This window comes from Zingiber officinale, chromosome 2A, assembly GCF_018446385.1.
Source record: "Zingiber officinale cultivar Zhangliang chromosome 2A, Zo_v1.1, whole genome shotgun sequence".
NCBI lineage: Eukaryota > Viridiplantae > Streptophyta > Magnoliopsida > Zingiberales > Zingiberaceae > Zingiber > Zingiber officinale.
Window position 1 is genome coordinate 22,158,649 of NC_055988.1, and position 18,666 is coordinate 22,177,314.

Here is an 18,666-nt window from a genome sequence, read left to right on the forward strand (position 1 = left end):
CTTGCACTCCTTGAATGTTTGAGGGAAATTCATCCAGCTTATGTTTGACCATTCATGGAGATTCAATGTCACTTGATCAATTAATATATATGCTTCATCTACACTTTTGTCCATAAAAGAACCTCCAGTTGATGAATCCAATAAACTCTTGTCTGAGAAAAAAAATTCCCCCATAGAATATGTGCAGGATCAACCATTTTTCAAAACCATGATGAGGGCACTGTCTTAGAAGGCTCTTGAATCTATCCCATGCTTCAAATAATGATTCTCCATATGCCTGAGCAAAATTTGTTATGCAATTCCTCATATACACTGTTCTGCTTGGAGGGAAAAAATGATTCAGAAATTGTTTCTCCAATTGCTCCCAACTTGTGATACTTTGAGGATGGAGAGAATATAACCAAGTCCTTGCTTTATCATTGATACTGAAAGGAAATGTCATCAATCGAACTGCATCTGCTGACACTCCTTCACATTTCACCATATCACAAATCTCTAAAAATGTTTCAAGATGCAGATAAGGACTTTCTGATACTTCTCCTCCAAATTTGTGACCTTGCATCATAAAAATTAACTCTGGGTCTAGTTGGAAACTTTCTGCTTCAATTTGAGGTTGCACAATGGGAGATAAAAATCTTGCAGAAAAGGGTGTAGAAAAATTTCTCATGGGCCTGCTTGACATGTTAGTGCTCATGGATATTCAAGAAAAAAATTATAAAATGAAGAATCAAAGACAAGAAGGTTGTCGGTTCTCTCTTGCAATAGAGAACCGACCTAGGACTGAAATCCATACCTAGATTGATCAATTAGGAATGAATCTATGTTGTCCTTACATGGGCTTGCCTGTCACGTGCGTCCCTCGAAAAATCAACATAAAAATCCATCACTCATCAACCCATCAAGATATAAAGATTAATGCATAAATCTATCCTACCCTCTTGAAATACCTAATTTCTCCTTCAAGATAATCCCTCAAACGTCCTTACACGGGCATGTTCCTATCACGAAGATCCCTCAGAAAATCGAATGAAGAATTACCTCTACAAGATCCATAAGATATCCAAACTCTCAATCAAGCATGGTAATTAGGCGCAATCACAACATTCCACACAAGATCAAATAGATACAAAACAGGACAAAATCATAGAAATGGGAAATTGGCATATCCATAAGAGTTTACATCAAGAAATCCTTATAAATACTCCCTCCATCCTAGAACGAAGATAAACTACTCCATCGATCGAAGAAAGAAATCTAAAAACATAAAGATTACAAGCATTCTTGATCCCAATCCAAGAAAAGGAAAGAAAGAAGGCTTATCTATGATGAAGACGGTCTTCTGATCCAATCCACGTTCCCGGAGTTGAATCGGTGAAGATCTTCCCTTAGAACGCCCAGAAATCCACCCAAGAATGGAAGGAATCGCCCAAATCTTTCTTTCTCCCCAAAGGGGAGAAGATCCTCTTTCAAATCTTGAAGGAAGCCTTATATAGAAGAGGGGTTTGGGCGCTACACGGCCCCGAAGCACGGTCGTGTGAGGTTCACACGGCCTGCTCCATTCTCTTCTCTGCTAACCTCACACGGTTGTGTGAGGTACACGGCCGTAGCTTGCCTCTACCAATGCCCCCCTTACACGGCCGTTTAGATCTACACGGCCTGTATTGCCTTCGCCTCTGGAAACCTGGCATGACCGTGTGGTACACACGGCCAGCAGTCTCTTGCTCACTGGAAACCTCACACGGTCGTGTAGCACACATGGTCAAGGTTTCTATGGTCTCTGGAAAACTGACATGGTCGTGTGGTGTACACGGCCTAGGCTTCATTGGGATCCAAAGCTTGGCATGACCGTGTGAGGTTCACACGGCCAAGCCATCTTCCTTCTCTGCTGTAGCTACACGACCTCTCATCTCCACACGGCCTGGGCAAATCCCCATGGCAGGGCCATGTGGGGTTCAGGTATCATGGCTTCCTCCATCGCTTTGCTTGCAGATTTGGCCTCGAACACGCATCCTTCACCAAATTCGACTCCTGTGTACAAAAAATGCACAAAAGCATATCTCCGAACAAAAAGAGTAAATATGCTAAAAAGGAAAGCTGGAAGTTCGAAAATGCATAGATCAAGCATGCTCAAAGTATGTGAATGTGCGTCAAAATATGCTAACAAGTGTATACAATCTACTCACATCATTAACCTCATCCTAATCTTTTTGCCTACACATTTTACTACCTTTAAGATAAGTTACAACATTCAAAAGTAAAAATAGACACTAAATGAGTTCATAGCTCAATGTGTACAGGAAGAAGAGACACATCTCACAATGCTCATTTTGCATCCTCATCCCAATATTTGAACTAGAAGAAAATAAAGGATAAAAATAAGTGTAAAGGTAAATGACTTGCACTGATAGGGGCTTCAAAGCATAAGGTATAAAATCAATAAGATTCAAACCTAACTTATTTTTTTGTAAAAAAAAAAAAAACTATCTGAAGAAGGATTGCAACAAATACATCAACTAACATGTCAAGAAAGGTAATTTCTCAATTTTGTTAGTTTAGAAATCAACCTAACTACTATACAAAATAACACTTAGTGGATAGATACTGGTGTAACAACTCACATAAGTGTAACTATGTAAGGTTGCTTCAGAAGCTAAATGTCAGTTGATGTTGAAATATTCATCTATATGGGAATTAGCAAGAAGGTGAAAGTAGAGGTGATAGGTGAGTTTCGAGTTTATTTAGGGAACAATATACTTTTGAATTTTAAAAATATATTTGTAGTATCATCATTTAGACTGAACTTAATTTCTATTCTATGTTTGGACAAATATAAATACAGTTGTGTTGGTGCGGGAAGCATCCGACAATCGAACCCGAGTTTTGATAATGGCAAAGGATTCAAAGTTAAGCTATCTTGTTATCTAATATGGTTAAATGAGATTGCAGGAAAGCCCTAAGGTTTCTTAGGCAAAGTCCTAGTTGCGGTTAGACAGGTGGAAAACCCTAGGGGCAGTAACCCTAGGCGGAAAGTCTTGGCGGGTCAAAGCTTCGGGCAAAAGTCCTAAGGGGCGGTAACCCTAGGTGAAAAGTCCTGCTGTCGCGAACCAGGTGAAAGTCTGGGTGGGCCGTAGAGCGAAAGTCCAGCAGAAAGACCTGAAGACTCGGGCATTGAGCAAAAGTCTAGTCTGTCTGGAGGATCGGTCTGGCAATAGGTATGCTCTCTTGAGTGGAGTAGGTGAGGATGCGTTCCCCGCTGAGGGAACAGTAGGCGTCGGTTCAACCTACGATTTCCGGTCGGAAATCTGAAGTTAGAACCGGATAGTCCATTGACTGTCACACATTTATTTGTATGTTATTATTATGTGCTAACTTTGTTTTGCAGGATATGTTATTGCTTTGTGGATTAACATATCTTACAGGGATAAAATAACAAGGTTTGCCTCAAATGAACAGTACCCGAGGTACCCTCTATAGAGCTTGGAGGCGCCTCGGGTGCAAGGCAGAAGCCGCGCAGGAAGTCAGGCTGGAGGCGCCCTCATGGAGGCTTGAGGTGCCTCGGACGGCATTGAAGGCGCCCTCCAGGGAATTGGAGGCACCTTTAAGTGGATAGGCGAAGATTGCTTTGGAGCTTATCTGCGTTGCGGATCCGGCGGTGATGGAGGCGCCCTCAAGGGGCTTGAAGGCACCCTCAAGGGGCTTAAAGGCGCCCTCAAGAGCCTTTATAAGGCAGTCTTGACCAGCAGCTTGTATCAATCAACTCCCAAGTGATCTTTCAGCTGTGCACTGCTCTAAAGACAATTCAGAAAGTCTATAGCAAGAACCCGACGACCCGAAGCTGTAAATTTCATTTCTTTGTTGTCAGTATAGCTTTCTCAATATTATTTTGTAATAACTTTTTGTAATCTTTTGAGCTATTATAGTTGTTTCCCAAAGTAAATGCTCAACGAGCGTGGACCTTGGAGTAAGAGTCGTCCAAGGCTCCGAACCAAGTAAAAATACTTGGGTCCTTCTATGTTTGTTTTAATATCCATTGCAATTACTCGTTAAGTTTTTTGAATACGAAAAGTGAAAGCCACGAGAACTATTCACCCCCTCTAGTTCTTTTCGATCCAACAATTGGTATCAGAGTGGGGTCGCTTCGATTTGGTGTAACCACCAGTCACGCATATTTTTGTTGGTGCAACCTTAGGTCAAGGTTGACCTGGTTGACCCGACTCGAGGTGACTTGACTCGAGTTGTATTTTGATGTTTGACTTGGGAAGATTGTCGGTGCAACCTTAGGTCAAGGTTGACCTAGTTGAGTTGCATGTTGATGTTTGACACCCGTGAGAGAGTTCTATTCTTGATATGGGACAAGAATAGATGTTTGGGAGATTATTGGTGCAACCGTAAGTCAAGGTTGACTTGGTTGACCTGATTCGGGAAAAAGTCCAAGTATGGAGACTTGGCAACGGGAAAAGTCCAAGTATGGAGACTTGGCACTGGAAAAGTCCAAGTATGGAGACTTGGCACGGAGAAGTCCAAGCAGGGAGCTTGGCACGAGGGAAAGTCCTAACTGGGATGTTAGGCAGTTGGAAAGTCCTGGTGAGTGAAGCCAGGCAGTGGAAAGTCCTAACTGGGATGTTAGGCAGTTGGAAAGTCCTGGTGAGTGAAGCCAGGCAGTGGGAAAGTCCTAACTGGGATGTTAGGCAGTTGGAAAGTCCTGGTGAGTGAAGCCAGGCAGTGGGAAAGTCCTAACTGGGATGTTAGGCAGTGTGGAAAGTCCTGGTGAGTGAAGCCAGGCAAGGGAAAATCCAGATGGATCAAGGGTGATCGGACATCTGGTGTGGAAAAGTCTAAGTGGGTCAAAAGGATTGACCGGACACTTAGCGGGGAGTGCTAGCAGGTCAAGGGAGTGACCAGATGCTAGGGATGATGTACAACAGGTCAAGGTTGACCGGATGTTGGTGTGGAAGCCTTAGGTTTAGGGTTGAGAAGTTTGGATCGATCGGTGACCGATCCGGTGATCTCACGGTTCCCACGATCGGTGCGGTGACCGATCGAATCGAATCGATGGCTCGGTTGTAATCTGATCGATCGGAGACCGATCGGAGGCAACGCAACCTCGCGAGAAAGCGTGGATCGGTGCATTGGCCGATCCACCCTCTGATCGGTCGGCGGACCGATCAGGCACGAGTTCGGGAGAAAGCGCTGATCGATCTATGGACCGATCGGGAGGTTCCTGATCGGTCCACAGACCGATCGGGAGACGCCCAGACCGATCAAGTTGGAGATCCAGGCGTGGACCAATCAGGAGGTTCCCTGATCGGTCCATGGACCGATCAGGAATCTATCCGTTGCGACGCAACGGCTAGTTCTCTGCTCTTCTTCTTCACAGGTATAAAAGAGGGCTACAGGACTTCGGTGAAGCACTCTTCTTCTACTTCTTCTTCTTCCTTCCTGTTGCGAAGTGCTGTTGTGCTTGAGCTTTGTTGAGCTCCTCCTTGTCGAAGCTTCACGTGAGCTTCATTCCACGACTGGATCAGCTGCTGCTGAGTTGCTTGTTGCATCTGTCCGTGAAGTTGCTACTTCATCCGGGACCCCAGTCGACGAGAAGGCAAGCTACTGTGTGTACATTCCTGTTGTATTTTGTTCTTGCTATTCTCTTGTACTCTTAGCTTGCTGTTGCAAGTGATTGTGGCGAGGTTTCTCCACCCACAAGGAGTTTGATTTAGCCGATTTTCCGGGGACTCATCCACCGACGGATTGATAGGCTTCGTCCACCTTACGGACACGTCGAGGAGTAGGAGTTTCATCTCCGAACCTCGTTACATCCTTGCGTAGAGGTTTGATTTCTTCTCCTGTTTTCTTTCTGCATTTAGTTTCCGCTGCGCTAACCCTAGTTTGTAGAAAGAAACGCGAGCAATTGGGGTCGGCTATTCACACCCCCCCTCTCTAGCCGTACGAAGAGATCCCAACAAGTGGTATCAGAGCCAGGTTTGCTCTTCATCGGATTAACACCCGGGGAGCACGAGCTAGAGGATGGATCTACTTGGAGAAGATGTCACCATTCCACCATTCTACGAATGCGGTGACTTCGCGTATTGGAAGGTAAGGATGAAGTACTTTCTTATGACTAACATAATGAATTGGTTTTGTGTACAAGAAGGTTTTATTCCTCCGGTGGATAAGGAAGGAAAACCACTTGAGAAGAAGGAGTGGACAAGAGAACAAATTCACAAATCCGAAATCAACGAAGAGGTAACGAGAATAATTGAATTTTCATTGCCTACTAACATCTTGTGTAAGATAGGTTACAACAATGCCAAGGAATTATGGGATAACTTGGCCATGTACCATGAGGAGAGCTCCACTTCAAGCCATGAAGAGGAGCCTAGTGAGCCAAGTAGCTCACATCATGGAGGGAGCGAATTGGGAGTTGAGGGCTACTCAACATCCAAGGAAGAAGAGGAGGAGAGTTCCTCTTGTTCAAGATCGGAGCAAGAAGAAGATTCTACCTCCGGAAGGGATGAAGAAGAAACCTCATCTCCATCCACAAACCTAGGTAACTCAAACATTTTAATTTCGAGCAAATTACATATATTATGCTTTGAGTGTAGGGAGTATGGACATTACAAGAGCAAATGTCCAAAGAGAGTTAGGAAGACTCCACCGGCGCCTAAGGTCAAGGAAGCCGGAGGCCCGATACGCAAAGGCAAGGAGCACGTGGTGTGCTTCCAATGCAAGCGAAGGGGACACTATAGGAGCCAATGTCAGGGGAGGCAACCTCACAAGGACAAGAAACCAAGCACATCAATAGGGGGCTAAGGCAAACCCTAAGGTAATCTCTAAGGTTCATTATTGCAATTCTAATAAAACTCATGCTAGTAGTTTTGTTGCAATTGTTAATAATGATAAGCATGTTAACTTTAGGAACCAATACATGTGCTTAAGAGCTAAACATGTTAGTCTAGGTAAGGATAACACTAGAAATACCAACCCTAGGATTAACGCTTCTAAAGTTAAGGAAAACCTAGGTAGAAATCCCAAGAAGACTAGACACATGCCTAGGAATATCTCAAGAGAAAATGACAAATTAACACTTGAGGTATTAGAGAGGGAAAATCAAGTCTTGAGGTCAAGACTTGATAATTTAGAAAAGGCTCTTAAAAACATGGAGAAGTCATCTCTAGGGTTTAAGAGTCAAAAACCCAAGTCCAAGGACAAGAAAGGTTTGGGTCACAAACCTAAGTCCCAAGTGGTCAAGCCCACTTATCATAGTGTTCCATTCGATTATGGAACAAAACCTAGGGCTAGGAAGACCACCACCAAGGTCACAAGGGGAGTCACCCCTAGAGTTGATCTTGATGAGTCCCAAATGACCAAGGCTTCAAAGCCTAAGAGGGTCATTAGGAGGGTTGCTAGGGAAGTCATCCCTAGTGAATATTTAGTGAACCCAATGAGCTCACATAGATATTGGGTTCCTAGGAGCATCTTCTCTACCCCATAAATGGGTTAGAGAGTGTCAACTCCAATAAGAAGGGTAGTTAACCCAACTTTGAGGAAATTGACACTCAAGGAGCATTTTCAAGGTTTTGTGAACCTTTGAAAATGAAATGGAATTATCATTTACTCCTTGGAAGAGTAAAATGTGCCATTATGGAAAAGAATGATTTTAATTGGCACAATTTGGGAAAATCTAGAGAACTCTCGAGGAAAAATGAAACATGCCAAGTTTTGAGGATAAATTTGATCTTTAAGTGGCATGAATTAATCTAGAGTTCAAGAAGTGTCAAAATTAGGATTTTGGCATTTTAGGGCAATCAAGGGTTAAATTTTAGGTTAGCAAAGTGGTTAAGGATACTTAGATAGGTAATCTAGGTATATTTATTTATGCTAAATCTTGCCATGATTGATTGCCCTCACATGTCATGACATCATGTTTAGTTTTATTATCATTTGAAATGTCATGATAATGCTTAGGCTAGTTTATATGTCATGCTTTATTTAAGTTTTCAAACTTTATGCCATGACATCATGACATTGGCACATGTTTTTACTTATGATATCATTATATGCCATGTCATCATCTCTTGCATTAATAATCAATTGAATTGATTTAAGGATGAAAAACACATTTTGATATTGAGATCAAATTTGTGTTTAGAAAATGCATGAGACCTTAGTCTAAGATACCTAAACCCATATCTCACATCAAAATTGCCATGGATGTGTTTGATACACTTTAGATGTGTGTGAGATATTAGGATCATGAATTAGGATCAAGGTGCATAGTTCTTGTACCTAGATGAGCCTAATTCAAGAAATGGAGGATCATAGGGAAAGCTTGTGTACAAGTCATGTACATTTAGCCCTAAGATTATGGTCCTAAATTAAAAGGTTTAAAATCATTTTGAAATTGATTTGAAAAACCTTGATGAAGCTTTCCTAGTGATAGCATTCATCATTGAACATTGTGATACAAAGTTGAGTTAAACTTGAACTATTTCAAAGTTTTTGAACTTTGTATCAAGATTGAAAAATGGAAGTTATTTTCATAGAAAACTATTTTTCCATGATAGTATATGTTATGAGGAATGTATCCTCAAAATTTCACAATTTTTCGAATTTTCTGAAATTTTCTAGGAGTTTCTGAATTTGGAAGGAAATTTGAAATCGCCTATCAGTCCGGATCGGTGCGGGGACCGATCCGGTAAATCTGATCGGTGCGTGGATCGATCTAGTGAGCATGGATCGGTCTGCAGACCGATCCGATGAAACCGAGAGCTTGGTGCGATCGGTGAAGGCTGATCGGTGCGGGACCGATCCATGGGAATTCGATCGGTGCCGGGACCGATCGGGCGTCCGATTCGATTTTCAATTTGTTGGTCTGAAATTTCAGCTGGAAGTTGGGTTTTGTGGATTTCTAAAGGTTTGGAACTCACAAAGACATTGTTGGTGCAATGGTCAAGGGGGAGTTAACCTTAGGGGGAGTTTTACCTAATTGTCAAGGGGGAGTTGACTGTTGGGGGGAGTTTTTACTCCTTAAGACTTTTGAGGATTAGTGATATGGGATTATCACTAAGTTGATTGTTAAGTTTAGTATCAAGGGGGAAATTAAGAGTTTCAATGAAAGGTATGAGACTTTCATTAGGAAGAAACTCTTGACCTTGATACTCTCCTTTTTTCTTTTTGATGTGTGTCAAAAAGGGGAGAGTGTTCATTGGAGAATTATTGGAGAACCCAAGTTAGGTTATCGGGTTAACCTAAGCTAGGGGAGGAATGTTCGAGAAAGAACATTGAAATTCTTTTTGATGTGTGTCAAAAAGGGGGAGAATTATTGGAGAACCCAAGTTAGGTTATCGGGTTAACCTAAGGGGAGAATGTCCAGAGAATGTTCAAGGAAAGAACATTGGACATTGGAAGATGGTTGGAAAACCTAAGTTAGGTTATCGGGTTAACCTAATTTGATTATGGGTTTTGTCAAATATCAAAAAGGGGGAGATTGTTGGTACAACCTTAGGTCAAGGTTGACCTGGTTGACCCGACTCGAGGTGACTTGACTCGAGTTGTATTTTGATGTTTGACTTGGGAAGATTGTCGGTGCAACCTTAGGTCAAGGTTGACCTAGTTGAGTTGCATGTTGATGTTTGACACCCGTGAGAGAGTTCTATTCTTGATATGGGACAAGAATAGATGTTTGGGAGATTATTGGTGCAACCATAAGTCAAGGTTGACTTGGTTGACCTGATTCGGGAAAAAGTCCAAGTATGGAGACTTGGCAACGGGAAAAGTCCAAGTATGGAGACTTGGCACTGGAAAAGTCCAAGTATGGAGACTTGGCACGGAGAAGTCAAGCAGGAGCTTGGCACGAGGGAAAGTCCTAACGGGATGTTAGGCGGTTGGAAAGTCCGGTGAGTGAAGCCAGGCGGTGGGAAAGTCCTAACTGGGATGTTAGGCGGTTGGAAAGTCCGGTGAGTGAAGCCGGGCAAGGAAAGTCCTAACTGGGATGTTAGGCGGTTGGAAAGTCCTGGTGAGTGAGCTGACTGGGAAAGTCCTAGCGGGATGTTAGGCGTATGGAAAGTCCTGAGTGAAGCCGGGCAAGGGAAAATCCGGATGGATCAAGGGTGATCGGACATCGGTTGGGAAAAGTCTAAGTGGGTCAAAAGGTTGGCCGGACACTTAGCGGGAGTGCTAGCAGTCAAGGGTGACGGATGCTGGGATGATGTACCAACAGTCAAGGTTGGCCGGATGTTGGTGTGGAAGCCTTAGGTTTAGGGTGAGAAGTTTGGATCGGTGCGGTGACCGATCGGTGATCTTCGGTTCCACGATCGGTGCGGTGACCGATCGAATCGATCGATGGCTCGCGGTTGTGTCTGATCGATGCGGAGACCGATCGTGAGGCAACGCAACCTCTCGAGAAGAAAGCCGTGGATCGGTCTGCTGACCGATCACCCACGATCGGTCGGAGCACGATCAGTAGCTAGCGGAGATCGGGAGAAAGCGCTGATCGATCTATGGACCGATCAGGCCTGATCGGTCCACGCAACCAATCGTGAGATGGCTCGAAGCCTGATCGGTCTGTGGACCGATCAGGAGGTTCCCTGATCGGTCCATGGACCGATCAGGAATCTATCCGTTGCGACGCAACGGCTAGTTCTCTGCTCTTCTTCTTCACAGGTATAAAAGAGGGCTACAGGACTTCGGTGAAGCACTCTTCTTCTACTTCTTCTTCTTCCTTCCTGTTGCGAAGTGCTGTTGTGCTTGAGCTTTGTTGAGCTCCTCCTTGTCGAAGCTTCACGTGAGCTTCATTCCACGATTGGATCAGCTGCTGCTGAGTTGCTTGTTGCATCTGTCCGTGAAGTTGCTACTTCATCCGGGACCCCAGTCGACGAGAAGGCAAGCTACTGTGTGTACATTCCTGTTGTATTTTGTTCTTGCTATTCTCTTGTACTCTTAGCTTGCTGTTGCAAGTGATTGTGGCGAGGTTTTTCCCCCCACAAGGAGTTTGATTTAGCCGGTTTTCCGGGGACTCATCCACCGACGGATTGATAGGCTTCGTCCACCTTACGGACACGCCGAGGAGTAGGAGTTTCATCTCCGAACCTCGTTACATCCTTGCGTAGAGGTTTGATTTCTTCTCCTGTTTTCTTTCTGCATTTAGTTTCCGCTGCGCTAACCCTAGTTTGTAGAAAGAAACGCGAGCAATTGGGGTCGGCTATTCACACCCCCCTCTCTAGCCGTACGAAGAGATCCCAACAATTTTTTCGTGGTGATTTTCAATTTTTCGGAGTCGATCAGAATCGGTATTCTTGCCCTATTCCGATCTAATTTTTTGTAATTGAAGTTTTTCTCAAAGTTGGTGCAACACCACTCGAGATCGCATTTTATTCTTTTTACCGCACTACTAATCCAGGATCAAGTCCTAGGATAAATTTCATTCTATTTTTCTTGTGCTAGTTTTTATGGCTCTTCAAGAAGGCTACAGTATAACCCGACCTCCGCTCTTCACCGGAGAGGACTTCAGCTACTAGAAGGGCCAAATGGAGTCATACCTTCAAATGCATTTTGAGGTATGGATGATCGTCAAAATCGGTCTGGAACTTCCAACTAACGGCGCCGGCAAGCCAATATCATACAAGAATTGGGATGCAACTCTGATAAATAAAGTAGAAGCCAACGCCAAGGCGACCTGCACCCTCCAATATGGACTGAAGAAGGAGGGGTTGAATCACGTCGACCCATTCTCAAGCGCCAAAGAACTGTGGGAGAAACTGATTGAATTACATGAAGGAACATCCGACACCAAGGTAAGTAAGAGGGATCTTATTCTTAACAAATTATATAAATATAAAATTACAGGAAGGTGAAACGGCGAGCCAGTTGCATGCGCACATCCAAAACCTCCTCAACGGTCTCCACGCAATCGGACAAAAGGTAGAAAATAGAGATATAATCAGGTATTCTCTCAATGCTTTTCCAAGGACTACCTTGTGGGCATCCATGGTAGATGCTTACAAGGTATCCAAGGATCTCTCTTCAATTAAATTAGATGAACTATTTGCTGAATTTGAATTGCATGAACAAGCTAACGCTTGATCGAATGAGAAGGGTATAGCTTTGATTGCAGGTATAAGCAAAACCAGGGAACCAAAAGTAAGATGCAGAACTGAATCGGAGTCAGAAGAAGAACCAGACTCGGACAATGATGATGAGGAGATCACAGCCGAGCTCGTCAATCTGGTGAGAAAACTTTATAAAAAGAAGAAGGGATTCAACAAGAAGGAAATCAAGAAGGTGATCCAGTCCAACGAGGCCCAGCCAAGCTCAAAGACGAAGTTCGAGGTCATCTGCTACGGTTATAATCAAAAGGGGTCATATCAAAGTAAATTGTCCGAATCAAAAGGATGCGAAGAAGCAAAGAAAGAAGAAAGCTCTGAAGGCGACTTGGGACGAGTCTTCTTCAGAAGAGTCTGACGATGAAGAACTCGAACAGACGAGTTTCCTTGCAATGACGGTCCGGGACCAAGTCAACGAATCCAGAAGCGAGGACGAATTGAAAGCTGAGCCCGAGAGAAGCCACAGATCTGTATCCGTTTCCGAAGGGCCTAACCCCTCTGTAAGTACTTCACGGTTATATAATTTAATTAATTATTTAATGCATAAGTTAGCTAAATCTAACATTTGGATCAAGTCACTTTTAAAGGAGGTAACAACCCTTAAAGAAGTGACCATCTCCAAATCCTTGACTGATCCGATTCAGACTGGAACCTCAACTCAAGTCCAAAATCTTGAGGAAGAGAATTCCAGCCTGAAAACTCAAGTCAAGGATTTGAAGATTACATTGGAACAGTTTACACTGGGTTCCAAGAATCTTGACTTGATTCTTAGAAAACAGAAGGTCGTATACAATCGATCCAGATTAGGATTTAGAACAAAAAGAAAATACCGTTCATATCTGTCACTTGTTAACAGACAAAATAGAAAGGTAGTCCAAGCATGGGTACCTAAGTCCAACTTGGTCAATCAAGTTGGACTTAGTAAATATTGGGTCCCAAAGGATCAAGTCCATTACCTTGATAGACCATATCGAGGCTATGATCCAGAGGGAGCCAATAGAAAAACTATCTTAATAAATAAATAGAATTGCCTGGTGATTGTTGTTTTCTACTTTACTTTTATGCATGCTTAGATTAGGCTAGATTAAGGACCTAGGCGTAATTTACACTTGATTAGTTAAACCTAGGGGTTTCAAAAGGAAAATTAAATATATAATTTCTTTGAAAGGCTTTGTCTAGGTAGTGGTGGATGATCCTATACCCAAGAAGGCCTAGTGTCTCGCCACAGCCTGGGAGCCGATCCTTGAAATGTGTATTAACTAATTGGAAATCCTGAGTCTAACCCAAATGTAAATTAATCCTTAGACATAATCTAAATTAAACATAACTATCTCACAAAAATACATAAGATTCCTTGATTGACAACTTAGAATCGGGTGAGATGGACCTAGGATGAACTTAGTCAAATTTAATTAACCTAATTTAATTTAATCTAATTAATCAACCTTAATTCAATTTAATCAATTTAATAAATTTAACTTAATTAATTTTAATCTTAATTTAGAAATAATAATTAAATTCAAAATCATTATCTACAAAATTATAATTTTCAAATCATAATTAAATTTCAAATTATTAATTATTAAATTTTTAATTTTCAAATCATATGATAATTAATAGTTAATTCAAAATCTTAATGATAATTAATTTTTAAAATCTTATTTAATTCTCAAATCATATTTTCAAATTATGATTTAAAACTGAATTAATTATATTTTCAAAATCTTCAAAATTTTAAATGTTTACTCATTTGAAATTCAAACTCACTAAATTTTCAAACTTATCTCAATTTCAAATATTGATAAAAATTAAATAAAGTTAACTCCGTCTCACACTCACTCATTAGCTGAACATGCTTGATAACCTAGAATGGGTGAGATGAAAATTTAGGAAACTAAGTATTTTACTCATGCTTGGACTTTAGGACTTTAGAAAACTAAATTTTTTCTTTATCAAAATTGTCTTTACTCTCTGTTTTAAAAACAGCTAGTATGTCTTTAGTTTTAACTAGAAAAAGACTTAAAAGTTTTAAGCATTATTTTTATTCTCAAATTTAAGCTAAGTACTTTACAAATACAATTAGTTTTTGAAAATCCTAAAATTTTTTATCAAATATTTTCTCACATTTTTAAAATTAAAATTTTCTAAATCAAAATTAGCTACGTTACTTTTCAAAGTCAACAAACGTAGATAAAAACTTCCTTCCAAACTTAGTTTCTGAAATTTTTTTAAGGAAAAGGTTTTCTAAGTGTTTTTTTTTCAAACATCAGATTATTTCTAAAAGTTAGATTTTTATCAAAATGTTTTCTATCAAAATATTTTCTATCAAATTTTATTTAAAAAGTCAAGTTTTTATAAAATTTTTAAAAGCTAAGTCTAAGGCCTAAGATTTAAGCTAAGTGTTAAAAACTGAAACAATTATTAGTTGTATACTTTTTAAACTAAGGCCAATGATCAACTTCTCAACTTGTCTATTATGCCCTATTTTTGCTGATTTTTTTTATATATGGCAAAGGGGGAGAGTATGAAAATTCAAAATATGAAAAAAAAAATTTTAAAAAAGAGCTTTAATTAAGGGGAAGCGAGCTTTAACTAAGGGGGAGCCTTGTATTTAAAATTCACTTATGCTTGCACTGTTATTTTCTATTATGCTTGCATTCCTTGAAAAGTTCTTTATAGCATATCATTACTTAACTTTGAATTTCGGTTGCCATAATAAAAAAGGGGAAGATTATTGGTGCGGGAAGCATCCGACGATTGACCCCGAGTTTTGATAATGCCAAAGGATTCAAAGTTAAGCTATCTTGTTATCTAATATGGTTGACTGAGATTGCAGGAAAAGTTCTAAGGTATCTTAGGCAAAGTCCTAGCTGCGGTTAGGCAGGTGAAAAACCCTAGGGGGTGGTAACCCTAGGTCCTAGGGGGTGGTAACCCTAGGCGGAAAGTCTCAGCGGGTCGAAGCTTCGGGCAAAAGTCCTAGGGGTGGTAACCCTAGGTGAAAAGTCCTGATGTCATGAACCAGGTGAAAGTCTGGGCGGGTCGTGGAGCAGAAGTTCAGCAGAAAGACTTGAAGACTCGGGCGCTGAGCAAAAGTCCAGTCGGTTTGGAGGATCGGTCTGGCAACACGTTGTTGGAACTCCAAGGTTGTTTTGGTGTGATCAACAAGTTAAGTTAGGTCCTGTTTGTTTCTAACCTTGTGTCTAAGCGTGCAGGAGCTTAGGAACACAGGTAGTCGAGTGGAAGACGCAGCTAGCGAGAAGGACGGCAGTCCGAGGGACGAGGTGCTGCGGAAGAGTACACCGGCGGTGCTCGGGGAGCAAGAGACGCAGCTAGCGAGAAGGTCGACGACCGAGGGACGAAGACTGCGGATGAGTACGCTGGCGGACGAGAAGGAAACACGCGGCAATTCCGAGGGACGAGAAGCCGGAGGGAAGCCCGCTCGAGAAGACCGGAAGTTGGGTTCGGGTGAGCCCTTTTCCGGATGGCAGAGATCACCCAAGTGAGCGGATCCGGAGGAGAAGAACCGGACCGAGGCGGGACTAAACTAGAGAAGAGGTCCCGGATGAAAAAGTCAACAGCTGTTGACTTTGGGCTCCGGGGCGCCCGGAGCCCTCCGGGGCGCCCGGACCCTGATTTTGACCAAGATCGCGATTTACGCGATCTAAACGTTGGGGGATAAAGTTTTATCCCCCCAGGGCGTCCGGAACCCTTCCAGGCACCCCGACCAAGGCTATAAATATAGCCTTGGTCCAGAAGCTAATGATAAGTTCAGAAATTGTAACAACACTTGTGTGCTTCCACTGCTTAGATCAGTTTCTTTATTTTTGTGCCTACACTACTGTAAACGAGGCTTCTCCGCCTGAAGGAGTTCTTAGTGCAATCATCTTCCTTGGATTAACAACCTCCCCGGTTGTAACCAAGTCAAATCCGGTGCCTCGTTTTTATGCTTTATTTTCTGTTTAATCTATTTTTCAAGTGTTAGCTTAATTGTTCGAGAAAGGGTTGTGTTTTATTCAAGGCTATTCAACCCCCCCTTCTAGCCGGCCCAACGGTCCTACAAGTGTTATCAGAGTCGAGACGCTTCAGGAGGAGCAACGAGATGGCCGGATCTAACATCCACCCACCAAAATTCGAGGGGGACTTTGCAAGCTGGAAGAAGCACATGGAGGTATTTTTCGGCACCGATTTTGATTTATTACTAATAATGGAACTCGGTTTTGAAGCTCCCGAGGGCAAAGCGAAAAATCAATGGACAAAGAAAGAGCAGGCCGAGTACGTGGCAAACAAGAAAGCAGAATTCCATTTGCTAACCGTACTTCCGCCACAAGAAGTCAACCGTGTCGGCACCTACAACTCGGCAAAGGAGCTTTGGGAGAAGTTCCTTGAATTACACGAAGGAACATCCGAAGCCAAGCTTGCGAGACGGGACTTACTTCGCAACCAGCTCACCAACCTCCGTCTTGAAGAAGGTGAAACAATTGCACATCTACACTCAAGGATACAGGAGCTCATCATCGGACTTTCGAATCTCGGAGAAGAGGTAAGTAACCGAGATTCGCTCAGGTACGCTTTAAATTCCTTCCCTAGAAATTCAAAATGGGCATCACTAGTAGATGCTTTTTACATTTTGAAGGACTTAGAAAAAATTTCATTAGAAGAATTTTTTTCAACATTTGAAGTGCATGAGTCAAGATGTACAGGAATGAGGGAGCCAAAGAACAACGTCGCCCTCAAAGCTTCGAGAGATGAACCTGAATCAGAATCTTCTCTCGACGACGAAGAAATGGTAATGATGGTAAGACGATTTAAGAAGTTATACAATTCTAGAAAAACTAACCATCCACAGGGTAGAAAGAAAAGAACGATCCGCTGCTACCATTGCGACGAAGAAGGGCATGTCAAGGACAACTGCCCCAAGCTAAAGAACAAAGACAAGGAAAAGGGTAAGAAGCCTATCTAAAAACGAAAGGCCCTGAAGGCAACGTGGGATGATACCTAGTCCGAATCGGAAGTCGAAGCATTCTCCGGACTCGCACTGATGGCGAGTCATCAAGACGACGACTGCGATTCAAGCTCTTCCGAAATGAGCATCGAGAGCATCGATGAAGGGGGAGACACGTCGGAAGAAAGCAGCAGCTCAGGGGGAGAAACAGACAACGAGATCGACAAGGTAAGTCAGGTATGATCTCTTCCTCCCGATAAAATGTTTAAGTTCGTTAAACTTTTAACAAAAGATTGCTGCAAATTAGAAAGTGAAAATAAAAATTTAAAAGTAATTCTAGCTAAGTCTTATCCCTTAGAAGAATTAGATAAATTAAAACTAGCATATGAAAAATTGAAACTTGAAAATGATAATTTGAAAATTCAAGTAGATAACTTGAAAACCCATGCATGTTTACCTAAAACCAATGTTAAAAGATTTAATAATTTAAATTGGTACTTTAAATATCACCCTGGACAAATTAGGAACATTTCAAGAAAATATGTTCCTAAAAACTTTTTAGTTAATCCAGTAGGTTGGAACCTATATTGGGTTCCTAAATCATGCTTAAATTAATTTTAAAATTAAAATTAGCGCTTTAAGTGAGAAAATTAAACAAAGAATTTCTTTATGAGGCTTTGTCTAAGGAAGTGGTTGTTGTTCCAATAACCAAGAAGGCCTAGTGCCTCGCCACGACCTGGAAGCCAAAATATTGAAATAAATGTTTAATTAACTTACTAATGAAGCATTAATACAAGAATTTATTAGTGCTTGAAAAAGGTTATTCAAAACATTTTATTTCAAATTAGAAATTTACTTGCTTAGAATTTTTTTTTTACCTCAGTCAATTTAAAAAAAAAATATTTAAAAAATGTAAGTTAAAATTTTTTTTATATACTTAGAAATATTCTCAAAAATTATTTTTTCCAAGTTAAGAACTTTTTCTTGAAACTAGAAATTTTCTAAATCTCTTAAAAACTTAGGATTTTTTTTTGAAATACTTTTTCTAAGTCTTTAACCCTTAGATTGTTTTTCTTGAAACCCCATTTTTTTTGTGATCAAAGGGGGAGAAGGGAAAGTATAAGTCTAGGGGGAGGTAGATAGATTTAATTTGATTTTATCTTTTCTATCTTTTTGCACTTAAAATTGAAAATTAAGTTAATTTACTTAATCTTATTTAATGTCTATTTTAACCCTAGCTTAACTTGGGTTGATCACACCAAAAAGGGGGAGATTGTTGGAACCCCAAGGTTGTTTTGGTGTGATCAACAAGTTAAGTTAGATCCTGTTTGTTTCTAACCTTGTGTCTAAGCGTGCAGGAGCTTAGGAACACAGGTAGTCGAGCGGAAGACGCAGCTAGCGAGAAGGATGGAAGTCCCAGGGACGAGGTGCTGCGGAAGAGTACACCGGCGGACGAGAAGGAAGCGCGCGGTGGTTCCGAGGGACGAAAGCCGGAGCGGAAGATTGCTCGGGGAGCAAGAGACGCAGCTAGCGAGAAGGTCGACGACCGAGGGACGAAGACTGTGGATGAGTACGCTGGCGGACGAGAAGGAAACACGCGGCAATTCCGAGGGACGAGAAGCCGGA

The 18,666-nt window shown here is 41.7% G+C and overlaps 1 non-coding gene across 1 annotated transcript; it reads left to right on the plus strand.

Moving 5' to 3' along the window:
- The first annotated feature begins 203 nt into the window (after positions 1–203).
- On the plus strand, positions 204–309 carry LOC122044583. The gene has a single exon (XR_006129616.1). It is a non-coding gene; the product is annotated as a small nucleolar RNA R71 (small nucleolar RNA).
- The last annotated feature ends 18,357 nt before the right edge of the window (positions 310–18,666 follow it).